We start from the raw sequence: 14,675 nt of genomic DNA on the forward strand, positions 1-14,675 counted from the left end.
CTCTTTGACCTCCTCTATTTCCTTTTTCACATGCTGCATGAGAAGGTTGTCTTGCATTCAATAAATTCCTGTTCATTCTTATCATGAGATTTCTGTTCTACCTAGTCAGTGTTTGGATAATTAAAGTCACCTATAATGCTAAATTGGTGATGCATTTCTCTGTTCCTTGCAGCTGAGCCTCTGTAGCAATACCCCACCATATATTTCATTCTGTTAGCCTCCACTTCACACCAGACAGCCTCTAACTCACCACTACATGAGACATTATTACTATCATTGTTTTCTTGCGATTCTACCCTAACTGGACTTAAGTCATCTGATATCATTAGTAGTACTCCCTCTCCTCTCCTATCTCTTCTGTCATTCCTAAAAATAGTATACCCATTACACTCAATCCCAGTTCCATATATGATTCTGATAGCCAGGTTTCACTAATGCCAACAGTCTTCGACCACACCATATTCAATAAAGCAATGAACTCAACCCCTCTGTTGTGGCATATGTGTACATTTTGGTAAGATCTAAATTCAAATCCCATTAAGAAACCTTTTCTGAGTTTTGTGAAAGAAACCTGATTTTCAGTCTCTCAAATAAGTTAATTTAATAAGCAGGTGTCTTGTCATTAATTTAAACAAATTAATCCACTTCCCCCTTTTATATATATATTTTTTATTTATTTATTTTTTAAATGTTGAGCCCATACACGAGAGATTGGTTGATCAACCTATGGTACATTAGTACTTATGGGTAGCGGGTTGGCAAATGAGGAACTTGTTTGCATTTCTGTTCATGATCCTCTGATTAGTTAATCAGTCCTATTCTCTACATTTTGTAACTTAGAACATTCTGTAAACTACATATTTTTGCTATCTACAACTGGCCCCTTTTCACCGGTTCTTGAGCTCTTCAAAAATGTGGAGAACTGTTTTCATGATAATTTCCACCCATGAAAATTGGAAACTGGTAACATATTAATACCATAGGATGGATCATAGATTAAATGAACTAGGATTCCTATTTTAGAGACCAAACATGCTTTTTATCCTGCTGCTTCAAGTCTTTAAAAATTAATAGAAACATGCACTGCAAAAGAACTTTGGTTATGAGAAGAATGAGGTATATAGGATCAGGTTAAAAATCCAAGGATTTTTTTTTTTTTAATATTTTATTAATATAATGAACTTCTATTTTTCACTAATATTTAATTTGTATAATAATTAAAAAAAGCCTACCAATATGTTTTTTTTTGCTCTCATTTTTGAGAGGAAGGGACAATCTCTTCTGTCCAGATCTGTCACTAGGTAGACTATACTTCCTTCTGATAATTACGGTTTTATCACTCTTTTCAGACTATGGAAATACATTTTGTGACTAGTAAGACAAAATGCTAAAAAACATGTTGATACAAAACAGAAAGAATAACCATAGACCATAGTATGGATTGGATCATCTTCCTAATCAGGCCAACTAGGATTGGAATAGGAAACCTGCAAAGTATTCCTGTAAAACAGTAAATTGTGGACTGCAGAGTTTGATTGATAGAAGGTGGTGATATAATTGAAACTTTAAAATGTTGAGAGGTAATTACAAGGGGGGGGGGGGGTATTTCATTTGGTGTGGTGGGGGGGGGGGGAGAAGCGAGGACAGAGAGGCCATGCTTCGAAGTTCCAGAAGGAAGTTGTAACCAAGCAGGTAAAGAGTGGTTTCTTTGCATGGAGGGTGGGTGAACCATCGAATGCATTGCCTGATAGTGGTGAGAGCATGAATGGTCAATGGATTCAAGGAGACTTGGTGTAATATTATACTATATAATAAACTTGGTGTTTTCTAGGGTAGGCTTCCCAAGATGTTTTGTGACTTCATAGAGGCCTGAATCATAATAATAATTTTTTTTTGTAACTTGCATTCTGCTGATCCATTTTACTGAAAGTATAGTTACTTCTCACAACCCGGGTAATCAAAGCCTTATGTATTTTTATTCATTTATTGAAATTTACAGTATGAAGTTCTCTTATAGCTCAATCTTAAATTAAAATAATTTTTTTTTTATTTGCTGCACTATTGAAAATAGCAGCAAATTGGGACCGTGTTTATTTTAATTTAATTAATTTATTTAAAAAGTAAAAGTAGTAAACCAAACTAAAAACATTGGTGAACAGAGCACATAGCTCACTTGCATCTCCCTTCCTCGCACAGCCACCACTGTGGATTTTGCACAATCTTTGTTTATATACTTCCTTTTATGGATAACATAATTAGAGAAGTAAATGGAACTGCTTTCTATTTACTTGGTCTACTGCTGAATAAGCACATGTGTTGTCACTGGAAACAACTGAACCTTATTTTTGTATAATGCATCTCAAGAGCTAGAAAACTGCAACAACTTGCCTTTACACTCGTCTCATGTAAATCAAGCTAATAAGGAATAATCTCCAATTTTGTCACATGTGAAACCTCATCTCAAATTCTCGCTTAAAGGGCATGCTAAGTAATACTTCCGTGGAAAATTTGAGTTACTGATTATAACTACAAGTATCTTTTTTTTTTTTTTTTTTTTTTGAGAAGAAGGAATAGCCGATAAGTGTGAATTTCTGCTGGTGATATAACTTGAAGCTGCAGTTATTACAGCATTCACATTTGTGACATGAAGTAGGTAGCACAAAAAAAAAAAAAAGTCAACTCTGGCTGTGGAGTGTAATGCTAGGGAATTGTTTAACTTCACTTGTAAAATAAAATATGGAGTTGAAATTAACAAGAAAATCCTCTTGGTGCTTTCTTTTAGTAATAATATGCCACCACAACTCTATCTATAGGATGATGAATCAATCTTAGGTGAGAAACATTTCCTATATGCTCTGCTTGACACCTTTGCAGGTCACAAAACCTACTCATTCTCTATAAATTGTACCATACATACCTAATGATATGTTGCTAAATCTGAGTGATATGAACTGCTGGAATGTTAAGATGTCAAATAATTCTATAACTGAATGTGAGTAACTTATCCCACTTTAGTTGTATTTGTACCAAAATCAGACAAAAAGAAATCAAAACTCTTTGATTTTAAACAGAATTAACTATAGAATAACACATATGCCACAGCAAATAACTTTATTATGTAAATATTTTGTCTTATGTATTATAAGACATCATGATACAATTATTGAACAACAATAGGAATTGAATATAAAAAAAACAGTATACTGTATACGTAGATTCCAATCTACGTATACAGTCATGTGTTCATGGATTTAATTTCAGCTAATGGGCTGAAATTAAAACTATTTAAATTAAAATACAACAGATAAATTTTTTAATACAATTGAGCATAACAATTTCCCATACTTTTGGAATATTGAGACAGTCATTCCGACTAAGATTAGGTCTATGAAGTAAGTCTTCAGCACTTTGTTTAGATATGTTTAGATATAGAGATATTATGTAAATATTATGTAAATGTAGCAGCCTAATGTTTTGCCATTGGATCCTGTGGTTAGCAATTTCAAGTCGTGCACAGCCAGATTTGTGAGGTTTGATAAGACAGATGCAGTCTTGATGTTCGGAGATATGTTTATTTATAATCTTCCTGTTTGACCATAGTAAGACAAGTTACATGAACATGATACTTCATATACACCGGTTAGTATCATTGGTAAGAGTTTCTCTTTTGGAGAGGGTAGCAAGTTGGGAATTTGGTTGAAATGGGTTTATAGGTAGCAATGAGTTGATATTTTTTCATAATTTTTGCCACATGTTCAGAGATGCCTTTAATACATGGTATAGGAATTCTCTGGGGTTGAGTTGTAGGAGAGTGGTTAATTATATTTTGGATTATTATTGGATTATATCCATTTAGGAAAGTGGTTTCTTTGACAATTTCTAATTCTTGTTTTAAAGATTCTTCAGAAGATTAAATCTTATGTGCTCTGGCTACTCAAGATTTTATGATGCCATATTTTTGAGATGTATTTGTGGATACAATGACCTGAAAAAGTTTGTTTTCAGTAGACAGATGTGGAAATGGGTCCATTTTGTTTACGATGGATGTGCACATCAAGACAGGAAATACATTTAATGATTATTTTTCTAGTGTCAACTTGCTACAAGGATGTAGGATCACGATCTATGATTTGCTATGTATATCTTGTAAAAGTATGTGCATTTTGCTTTCATATGCTGCTAAATTCATAGCCACAGTTATTACAGTACTGATGTTGACTACATCTAAATGAATATAACTGGAGGTAGGTCATATATTCCCCATTCAACAGAAGGCATTATTTTCATTTTTGGAACTTGCCTGGGTGTAATGGCAGAGTTATGTCCCCAACATAATGCACTGACAGCTTCATCTGTTAGTGCTACTGTGATAAACTGACAATGTGATCTTGTTGTAATTTCATTTGTTCTGTAGCACTACGATGTCTAGTCCCACTGTTGAGTTGTTGCTGTTTCATGTGCTCTGAATATGTTGGATATAATATCAACAAATAAATCATCATCATCATCATCAAATTCCTGCCATGTACCCTCAAGGGGTGTACAGGATATGACAGTACTACATGAAAAAATTACATCATTACTAACTTCCTATCTACAATTTTCCTCCAAATCAGTCTGTTACTTGTCAAGACTCCAACATTATCAGATCTTATATTTCTATCGTCTAAGGCACTTTGTACCTTATCAATCCACCTATATCTTGGTCTTCCTCTGGGTCGTTTTCCTGCCAACCTGGCAGAGAACACTTGTTTTGCTAATCTTTCCTCTCCCATTCTATTTAAGTGACCATACCATCTGAGATTAGCTCTGCTAACGCATTCCTGGATGCTGACAATGTCAAGTTCTTTCCTAATATCCTCATTTTTAATATGATATTGCCATTGATGCCATCTGTTCACGCCTCTAATCTTTCTCAGGACTCTCATATCTGCGGTCTCTAGTCTTTGGTCAAGTGTTTTACTTCTGACCCAGCTCTCAGATCCATAAGTTAAAATTGGTTTGAACACAGTCTTGTATACAGCTAATTTAGTGTTCCGACTAATTTCTTTCTTATTCCATATGAATTTATTCAATTGACTTCCCACGATGTTGTCAATCAATACATGTTGGTAGAACATGTTAAATAAATTAACATGTTCTACCAACACAAACCTTTCTACTCAAGAATCCTTCATGGAGATGAGCGGCACTAGTGTTGTGAGAGAATATAGCAGTAGATTTGAGCTGTATTTAATAGTGTTTTCAAATAGTGTATAGTGCGATTATTATTTTTAATTGTGCTGCAATTTTGTTCAGTCTGAATACACGTGTCCTTCAACAGTGTTGAAGTTTTGTTTATATATATATATATATATATATATTGTATTTTGCTACTTGATTATTCTTTCTGTTTCTGAAAATGGCACCCGTAAAGAAGCGTATGTCAGCAGCATGGAAAGCTTTGGCACAAAGATCAAGTTCTGCCTTGGATTTTTGTGAATTGCTTCATGTATGCACCCAGAGAGATTTGTGTACTATTTAGGGTAAATGAATAGAAGGAAGCATTAATGTATGTGAAAAGCGTATTGATAGATTATAGCAATTAAAAATGGGAGCAAGAGTAAGGACCATAGTAGAAGAGCTTAGACAAGAGTTAATGAAAAGTGAAATGAAACATCTGGAAGATGAGATTGGCTGATGAGGAGGAGGAAGTTAGTATAATCATGTAAGGATAATCATATATCAATGTATGGAGAGTCAATCATTGAAGTGTGATGACTAATAAAGTGCACAAAACATACTTTCCTGGTGGAACAATGAAACAAATAAAAGATGCATTGCAGAAAAGATCAGACATCAAAATTAATGGGCACAAATAACTTAGAAAAAAAGGAATGTTGAGAGAGACTTAAGGAAGTTGTTTTGGCAGGTAAAGGATAATAGTGTTGTTCGGAAAAATCTTTAGCATGTTGCCCAGATTCTATGGAGTTGTTGAGCTGGATGATGGTGTGAATATTTATGCAAATATCTCCCTGATGTGTAGGTTTTCTATGAACAGAAAAAGATAATCAACCATCAGGAAGGCATGTGACTAGTGTATCTAGAAGGGGCAGACAGTCATTAGCTTCCTGTTCCATCGTGAAATGGATTTTAGGATGTTAGCTATTTAAATATTTAAAAATGTATCTGTGTCTGGAATATATGGCCAAATAGCAAACACATCATCAACATGAGTGCAGCTAAACCATTGGTTTGAGAGTGGCTGTATCCATAGGTAGTTTTCTAAGTGTTCTATGTAGAAATTGGCTAATGGGGGGGGGGGGGAGCCCATTTCTGTCCCATATAGTTATCTTCCTTTCCATGCAAAATAACCTGTATATACAAGTACTCTAAATTTAAATAATTTAAATATCTGGAGACAAATGTGACTTGAGCAAATCCAGGGCAATTAATGGTACATTGGTAAATAGTGAAGTAATATCACACTAATCATTATGTCTGAACTTTTTAAGGTATTATTTTTAATATTTTTTTTAGGTGAACAGAATTTTTAACAAAGTCGGGGGGGAGGCTAAATTTAGCAAGTTTGTATATGGAACTGTTTGAGAAATTTAGGTGCTCCATATATGTTTTTGCATATATTCTTTTGGACAAAAAGTGACTTTCTTCAGTAATTTGCAAACTTTGTTGTTTTGAGAGTTAGTAATCATTTGGCGTGTAGACTGATCTTGTAAAATTATATGCATTTTGCTTTAATATTCTACTGAATTCATAGCTACAGTTGCATTACTTTTGTCTGCTTTAATAATTACAATATTGTTATTATTGTATGGCTGTTTTAAAGCACTGATTTCTTTTTTTTTTTTTTGGCATATTGGTTTTTGTGAGGTTCGAATTGGATTAAGATGTTGGTTATAACTGGAGGCAGGTCACATGTTCCCCATTCAATGGAAGCCATCATTTTCACTTTTGGAACTTGCCTGGGTAAAACAGTAAAGTTATGCCTCTGACTTAATGTGCTGAGTGTTCCTCCATTAGGGTTTCTGATAAACTGACGACAATGCAATATTATAATCACAGTCGTTCCATAGTACTACGACGTTGGAGGATTTCAGATTTTTTTCTGGTGCCAACTTTTGACTGCATTGAATTCTTTATCTGCCATTGCATTGGAGATGCTGACAAAGATGACCCACAGTTCCTAGTTTAAAATATCACAGTTCGTCATGTAGAGTGTTGATAGCTGCATTTATTTTTGAGTTCACTGGGCATCTACAGATGCCGTATAGTCACTCCGATGCTCGATGATGTTCCACACTAGGCCTCGCCACGTAATCCTGTTGTTTGCCCTTCTGGCAGCCTCAACTCTCTGAAGATCAGTCACTCCACACACACCATCCATCCATCTCATTGATGGTCTACCCTTGCCTCTTTTTCCAGGAACTTTACCTTCTATTACTGTTCTGAGAAGTCCTCCTTCCATCCTTTCTATGTGTCCAAAATATTTTAATTTTCTTCTGTCAATATCCTTAAGGAGCCTTGAAGTTCTACTAATCTTTTCTAACACCCATTCATTTATACACCTTTCAGTGTATGATATCCTCAACAGCCTTCTGTAACACCACATCTCAAAAGCAGATATCCATTTCTTATCTTACTTCTTTAGGTTCCAAGTCTCGCATCCATAAGTCGCTGTTGGAAAAACAACTGCATCCAAAATCCTCAACTTTGTTCCCATGGAGATAGATCCATCCTTTCAGATTTTAGACAGGTCTCTGACTGTTGTTTTAGCCATTCCTAACCTTTTTCTGACATCTTCTGAACAGCAATTCTTCACATTAATAATCGATCCCAGGTACTCAAACTTGCTGACTTCCTCAATTCTTTCTCCATTAAGATACATTTGTTTCTCAAGAGCTAATCTGTTTGTTTTTCCTTTGAGAACCATGATCTTTGTCTTGCTAGAATTGAGTTGAAGTCCTCTGCTATTACTGATCTCGTTAACTTTGTCAAGAATTAGTCCTAGTTCTTCCATGTCATTACAAAGGAGTACTGTATCATCAGCGTACCTCAGATTACTGATCAATCTACCTCCTATCGTAATTCCTGTCCTGAGCTCATCCAATGCTTCATGCATGATGTCCTCTGCATATATACTAAACAAATGAGGAGAAAGTAAACATCCTTGTCTAACTCCTTTTCCAACTTGAAGCCAGTCAGTTAATCCAACACCCGTTCTTACTGTGGCTTCTTGCTCCTTATACAAGTTGGCTATCAACCTGATACTGTGTTGAGGAAAACCCATTCTTTCCATTACTTCCCAGTTTCACATGCTCAACACAGTCAAAAGCTTTAGAGTAGTCTAAGAAACACATTACCAGAGGGAGTCTGAATTCTTTATATTTTTCTAGGATCTGATCTCTGGTGCCCCTACTTTTCCTAAAACCTGCTTGTTCCTCGGGCATCTCTGCCTCAACTTTGGCCTCAATCCTATTTAGCATGATCTTTAATAAAATTTTGCTTGCATGAGATATCAAACTAATAGTTCTATAATTCTTGCATGCCTTCATATCACCTTTCTTGTGTAGTGGTATAAAAACTGACTTCTTCCAGTCTCTAGGCCATGATCCTGTCTCCCATATCCTTGTAATCAATCTATGAAACACTCTTATCCCTCCATCTCCTGTGGCCTTAATTAACTCTGCTGGGATTTCATCTGCACCTGGGGCCTTATTGCTGTTGAGCTGCTTAACTGCTTTTTCAACTTCATGCCTAAGTGGAGGAGGTTCCAATTCAAAATTTTCTTGGTGGGAGGACTCCACATTTTCTTTATCCACTCTGCTGTACAGTTCATCACAGTATTCTTTCCATCTGTTTTTGATTTCCAACTCTTCTGTTAGTAATGATCCATTCCTGTCTTTGACGACATTCAATTTAGGCTTAAACTTCTGCTTTAAGTCACGAACTAAATAAAACATCCTTTTATGATTATGCCTTCTCATCTGGAACTCTATTTCTTCACATTTATTAGTATAGAACTTTTCCTTATCCTGCTTGATGGCTCTTCTGATTTCTCTATGTAATCTCTTGTATTCTTCAGTCCCTGTGTCTCTTTGTTTTTCCAACCGCCTTCTTTTGATTAGTTCCCATGTTGAATCTGATATCCATGGGTCTCTTGGTTTTCTTATTGGGCCGAGATACGTCTTCGCTGTATCCTGTATTATCATCGTGACTCCTTCCCAAAGCATTTCTGGTGAGATTTCCTCATTGGTCTCCAAAAAATCATCCAGCCGAGTTGATGTTTCTTCTGTGAGTCCACTAGGAATTACTCTAACATCCAATCTAGTGGAATGTGCCTGACCTGGAAGTCTTCGGAGTCTTAGTCTTACTTTGGCTCTTACCAGCTGATGTCCTGGAGAAAATTGTGGTACAGACCAAGTATGCACATCAGAGATGCTTGTTTTCGACCGCTGGAGAGCCAGGATGTAATCAAGCTGGTGCCTTGACCTATCAATGTTGAATGTCCAAGTATAGGTCTGTCGTGGATGTTTCTGGAAGCAGGTATTGGTAATAACTAATCTGTTAGCACGGGCAAATTCCAACAGTCTTTCACCATGGGTGTTACATTCACCCAGACCAAACATGCCACACTCTGGCCTGACTCTCATACTCTTTCCCACTTTTGCATTTAAGTCTCCTAAGATGTACAGTATGTCTCTTCTTGGTAGGCAGTCCAAAACAGTTTGCAAGTTTTCATAGAATTCTTCACTCTCTTCTTCAGGCCTATCCGTGTGGGGTGCATAAACTACCACAATTGATACATTGGTAGGCTGAGCCTTAAGTCTAATGGAGAGTATCCTATCATTAATGGGGTTATAACCAAGAAGGCTTCTTGCCTGAGTTGTCTTCAGTATCACAGCTACCCCATGATGTTTTGAGTCACCACCTGAGTAAATAACTAGCTTACCATCCTGTCTTTTGAAGTGACCTTCTCCATTCCATCTGGTCTCTGTAATTTCCAAGATGTTAATTTTATACCTATCCATCTCTTTACAGACAATCTCAAGAGTACCCATCTGTAAACCCTGGACATTCCATGTACCTATGTAAAATTCTTTTCTAAGATTAATCTTATACATTCTGTGTTGCTCATTCACGGTATCACTGACTTTTGATGGAGACTGTAATATACTTCTCGAACAGGACCCTCTGACTAAGCACTGAACGTGGCTCTGATTATTCTGCGCGACAGCCGATGCAGCATGAGATGTGTTATTAGGCACAATCATAGTAGCATTTTGGAGTGAAGTCACTGCAAGAAGAAAGTGGTAGGGTTGCAGAGGCCCTTTCCACATAAGATGAAATAAATAGCAAAATAGGAAAGATTCACCCCTAGCCCTCGCATACTCTAATAGCATTGGGGGGAAGGTAGCAAGAAGAAAAGAAAGAAGGAAAGAAAAAAAAAGGGGAGGGACCAGTCTACAGATAATATAACAGATGTATATTACATGAAGTAAGGCATGGCCCAGCATCAGGTACCTCGGGTTTGCCATGCCCGTACTCACTAAAGTCAGCCCTTGAGGAAAATTTTTTTTTGAGAGCTCCATACAATTAGCACTAATTTGTTCACACAACAGTGCTAAACTAGCCTGTTTCTAAATACACTGGACTTTGACTGAATGAAATGTGCTTTTAATTTTGACCTAGTTCAGTGTTGTATTAGTCTCTGCACCTCTTTAAGAAGGCAAATCTATTTAGCTGCAATGCCAATTTTAACTTGCAGTACCTTATTTATGATAGTATTATTATTGCAGCCTCCATGGAGTCAGCAAACTCATCGTGGGAGGTTCATTCAACTGACAACATATTTATCATACCTAATCTTAAAATATCTTGTATTAATAACATATTCTGGTAATACGTTCCATTTACTGACAATTCTCCATGTAAAAATTCTAATCTACTTCTCACAACTTTCTTCACTACACTGTTACATAACTTCCAGGGATGGCCTTCAGTTCTTTCCTTCTACTCTTTTTATAATCCCCTCTGGATTAATCTAATAAAATCCTGTCATGAACTTAAATGTCTCTATCACATAATCTTTTTTTTTTTCCTGTCCACCAAACTCTTCAACCTCTGCCCATAGCCAGTATTCCAAACCCTTAGTCTTAGTCACTCATCTCTGGAACCTCTCCAATGTTCCACGTCACATTGAAAACCAGGTGACTAAATCTGAGCACAATAGTCCAAGTGTGGTCTGACCAGTTCTTTATACAGTGGCACTACCACTTTTTTATCCCAACATGTTAGTTACTTCTTATCATAGTGGCACGACGACATGCAGTCTTTGCAACACTTGCAATCACACACAACTTGCTGCTAATGTTCAGAAAGCCAATCTCTGATCCATCTAACCAATTTCATCTACAAACAAGTTAAAGCAGGGGGTCCAAGAACAGAACCCTGCAGCATGCCACTGGTTACCCTCCTTTTTGAGATGCTGCTCCATCATACGCAACTTGCTAGTATTGTTCAGAGAGCCAATCTCTGACCATCTAACAATATATATATACTATCTCTGACCATCTAACAATATATATATACTATCTGTTCCCCTCATATGCAGCTTCTACATCAACTTATGTGATAATCTATCAAATGCTTTTGCAAATTCCAAGAATATCACTGTATATGATTCTCCCTTATCTAACACACTTGCTATCTTATAAAATGAAAGTAAATTGCTAAAACATGACCAACCCTTTACATATCTATGCTGACCACCATAAAGAATGCTAGTCCATCAACCAAATCCTGTATTCTATTCTATTCCCAGTCAATCTCTTCAGCATCTTGACTACAACTGCAATTATACAGACTGGCCTATAACTAGAACCATGCTAGTAGAGTTATACTATTTTGCCTTCTTTCCACTCCTTAGCAACCCTATCTGCTTCAAGACTTTCATTAAACAACCAAGTCAAGGGCAGAGCTTACTGTTGTGTACATTCCATAAGAATACATGGTGATATGTAGCCCACAGCCTTATTAACCCAATCAGCACTTGATTCTTTCACTTCCAATTCTCTTAATATTTACCTTCCGTCTATATATATATATATATATATATATATATTGGACCACATCATTTACACCAGTATAATATATACACTGATAAAGTGCTTATTTAATAATTCCACTATGTTCTTTGTAAATCACTTTGCTGTCATGACTATCCACCAGTGTCAACCTGCCATAATTATTCTTTCTCTCGCTTGCCGTGGAAAAATTCTCTTGAATTAACTTGGTCTAATGAGCCAATCTCTCATACTGCACCTTTTCTTTCTTTACCCTGCTTGTTACCTTCCTAGCCTGAACTTTATACTCTTCATGAATCCAATCACCACCAACTATCTTGTACCTTCTCCATAGCATTTTCTTTTCTGACATAACTCGCTTGATTTCACTGTTCATCCATTTCACTCCTACTCTGTTTATTCGCTTAACCCTTGGTATGCAGTTATACACTGTTTGTGTCAGATATTGTCTTATGAATTTCCATGCATGGTCAACATCTTCACTGCTCAGCTCATCAACCAATGTATATTGATGCTAATTGGCTACAGAGCTTCCCATAATCATCCACTTAATACTTCCACATATGTCCATTTTTGGCAGTAACCTTTTTTTTTTGTTTCACCACTTCCCAAACAAGTACCTCATGATCACTCTCACCAACTGGTGGATGAGTTAATACCTCATTAACAACTACATCTTGTGGAGTTATCACCAAATCCAAAATATTAAAGCTTCTAGTTGCTTCAGTCACATGCTGCTTAAGATATTTATCTCTCAGAAATTCAAGAAACACACTTTCATTGTTCCCATAAAGTATCTCCATCTTCTATTCTGTATTCCTGTAATTAAAGTAGCATCAGGATCACCTTCTTTTTATATGTCCAAAAATTTGCCTAAACATTTCACTCCTATATTATCTATATATTCTCTACATTCCCTGGCCTATACAGCATGTTATTAGATATACTAGCTTGTTAATTTCAATTTCACACCACACAGATTCAAAATTTGTGTGTGTACACTATCAACTTCCACAGTATGTGGACACAATTCCTTTGCAATCATTAACAGCACTTGGCAGTAAATTGATTATAATCCCCAAGAAATAGAAAAATTACTAAATGCTCCCCAGAAACCCCCCTCTGTTGTCTACTACATAAGACTACAGCAATACTGTTACCATCCCATACATTCAAGGCACATCCAAAAAAATATCTAGAGTGCTAAATAAATATTAGCTAATCACCATATTTAAACCATATGTCAAATTGGCAACTTTCCTCTCTTTGCCTAAGGACAAACTTAGGTGAACAGAGGTCACATCACATCCAGGAGTTTATGAAGTGTCCTTTCTTGTGACCTGGCTTACTATGGATAAACAGGAAAAACTGTTAACATCCATCTTGGAGAACATAAAATACACCCATCACTACTGTTATGGCAAGTTGGGACTGGTAGACTATTCTTTGGATATCCCTTCACAGAGGATCATATGGAAGAAAACAAAAGTGCTAGGTTGTTCTTAGAATCAGCAGCGGCAGCTTTAAAACATATCCAAACACAAATTACTAACAAGTTTTTACAGGGTATCCCAATACTGTCTTTACAATTTTTATGCAATATAAAAAATGTCAACCATGAAATGAAACAAAATTTGATATGCAGGTCCACAAACATTCAGAACTCATTTCAACAGACCACTCCCATCAAGACCAACTCTACAAGTTTGATATAAAAAGTTAGGAAAACTGGAAGTGTGGAACACAAGAAAGGAGCAGGGCAAGTTCTATCATCTGAAGAAAATGTCGAGTGCATTCAACAGGCCTTTGTTCAAAATCCATGTAAGTCGACATGAACAGCATCATGCAAATTACAGTTGCCCCATTTGAGAGTGCACAGTATCTTGAAGTTTTATCCCTATGGGATGAAAGGATTTGCAGTAATGGTTTTTGACAGAATTGACCAGGACAATGAGTATCTGACAAGAACCATGTTTTTTGATGAGGCCACTTTTCATGTTTCAAGGAAGGTTAACATAATGTGCACATCTTTTGATCAGGAAGTCCACATTTCATGCAAAGCACATTAGAAAGAGTCCAAAAGTTCATGTGTATTATGTGACGCATGATCAAACCCTTTTTCTTCAGAGAACCAACAGTGACCTCCCTAGACATACTGCAAAACTTTGTCTATTCCACAACTGGAAGAACTGCAACCACATATCTTTCATCAAGATGGTGCATGCCACACTGGACCTGGATCATCCGAGAGTCTGTGAGTAAAATATTTTCAAACAGGTTGATTGACTATGGGAGTGTCATGCACTGACCATCCAACATGACATCCTGCATTTCTTGAGAATTTGTCTAAGTTCATGCATATAGCACTGGGGTAATAGACACTGATCTAAAAGTAAGAATCCGGCTACTATTGAAAGCATTGATGTGGATATATATTGCAGTGTACATGCAGCATATGGATTATCACCTAGATGTTTCATGAAGTCTATTCCATTAGTGGGAGATAGTATTTTTTAAATGCTAAAAAGGATACTTAAGAGTCGAGGCTAAATAACTGGGAGGAGACCGCCACAGGATCTGTTGGGGAATGCA

At 36.4% G+C, this 14,675-nt stretch overlaps 1 protein-coding gene across 8 annotated transcripts in view; it reads left to right on the forward strand.

The window, feature by feature from the left end:
• The window catches only part of LOC150105272 (tyrosine-protein phosphatase non-receptor type 4-like), a 238,981-nt gene that overhangs the window by 189,943 nt on the left and 34,363 nt on the right, over positions 1 to 14,675 (forward strand). The window lies entirely within an intron of this gene.

Source organism: Typopeltis vanoorti, chromosome 6, assembly GCF_054136105.1.
Source record: "Typopeltis vanoorti isolate ZY-2024b chromosome 6, IOZ_Tvanoo_1.0, whole genome shotgun sequence".
In the NCBI taxonomy this organism is placed as follows: domain Eukaryota; kingdom Metazoa; phylum Arthropoda; class Arachnida; order Uropygi; family Thelyphonidae; genus Typopeltis; species Typopeltis vanoorti.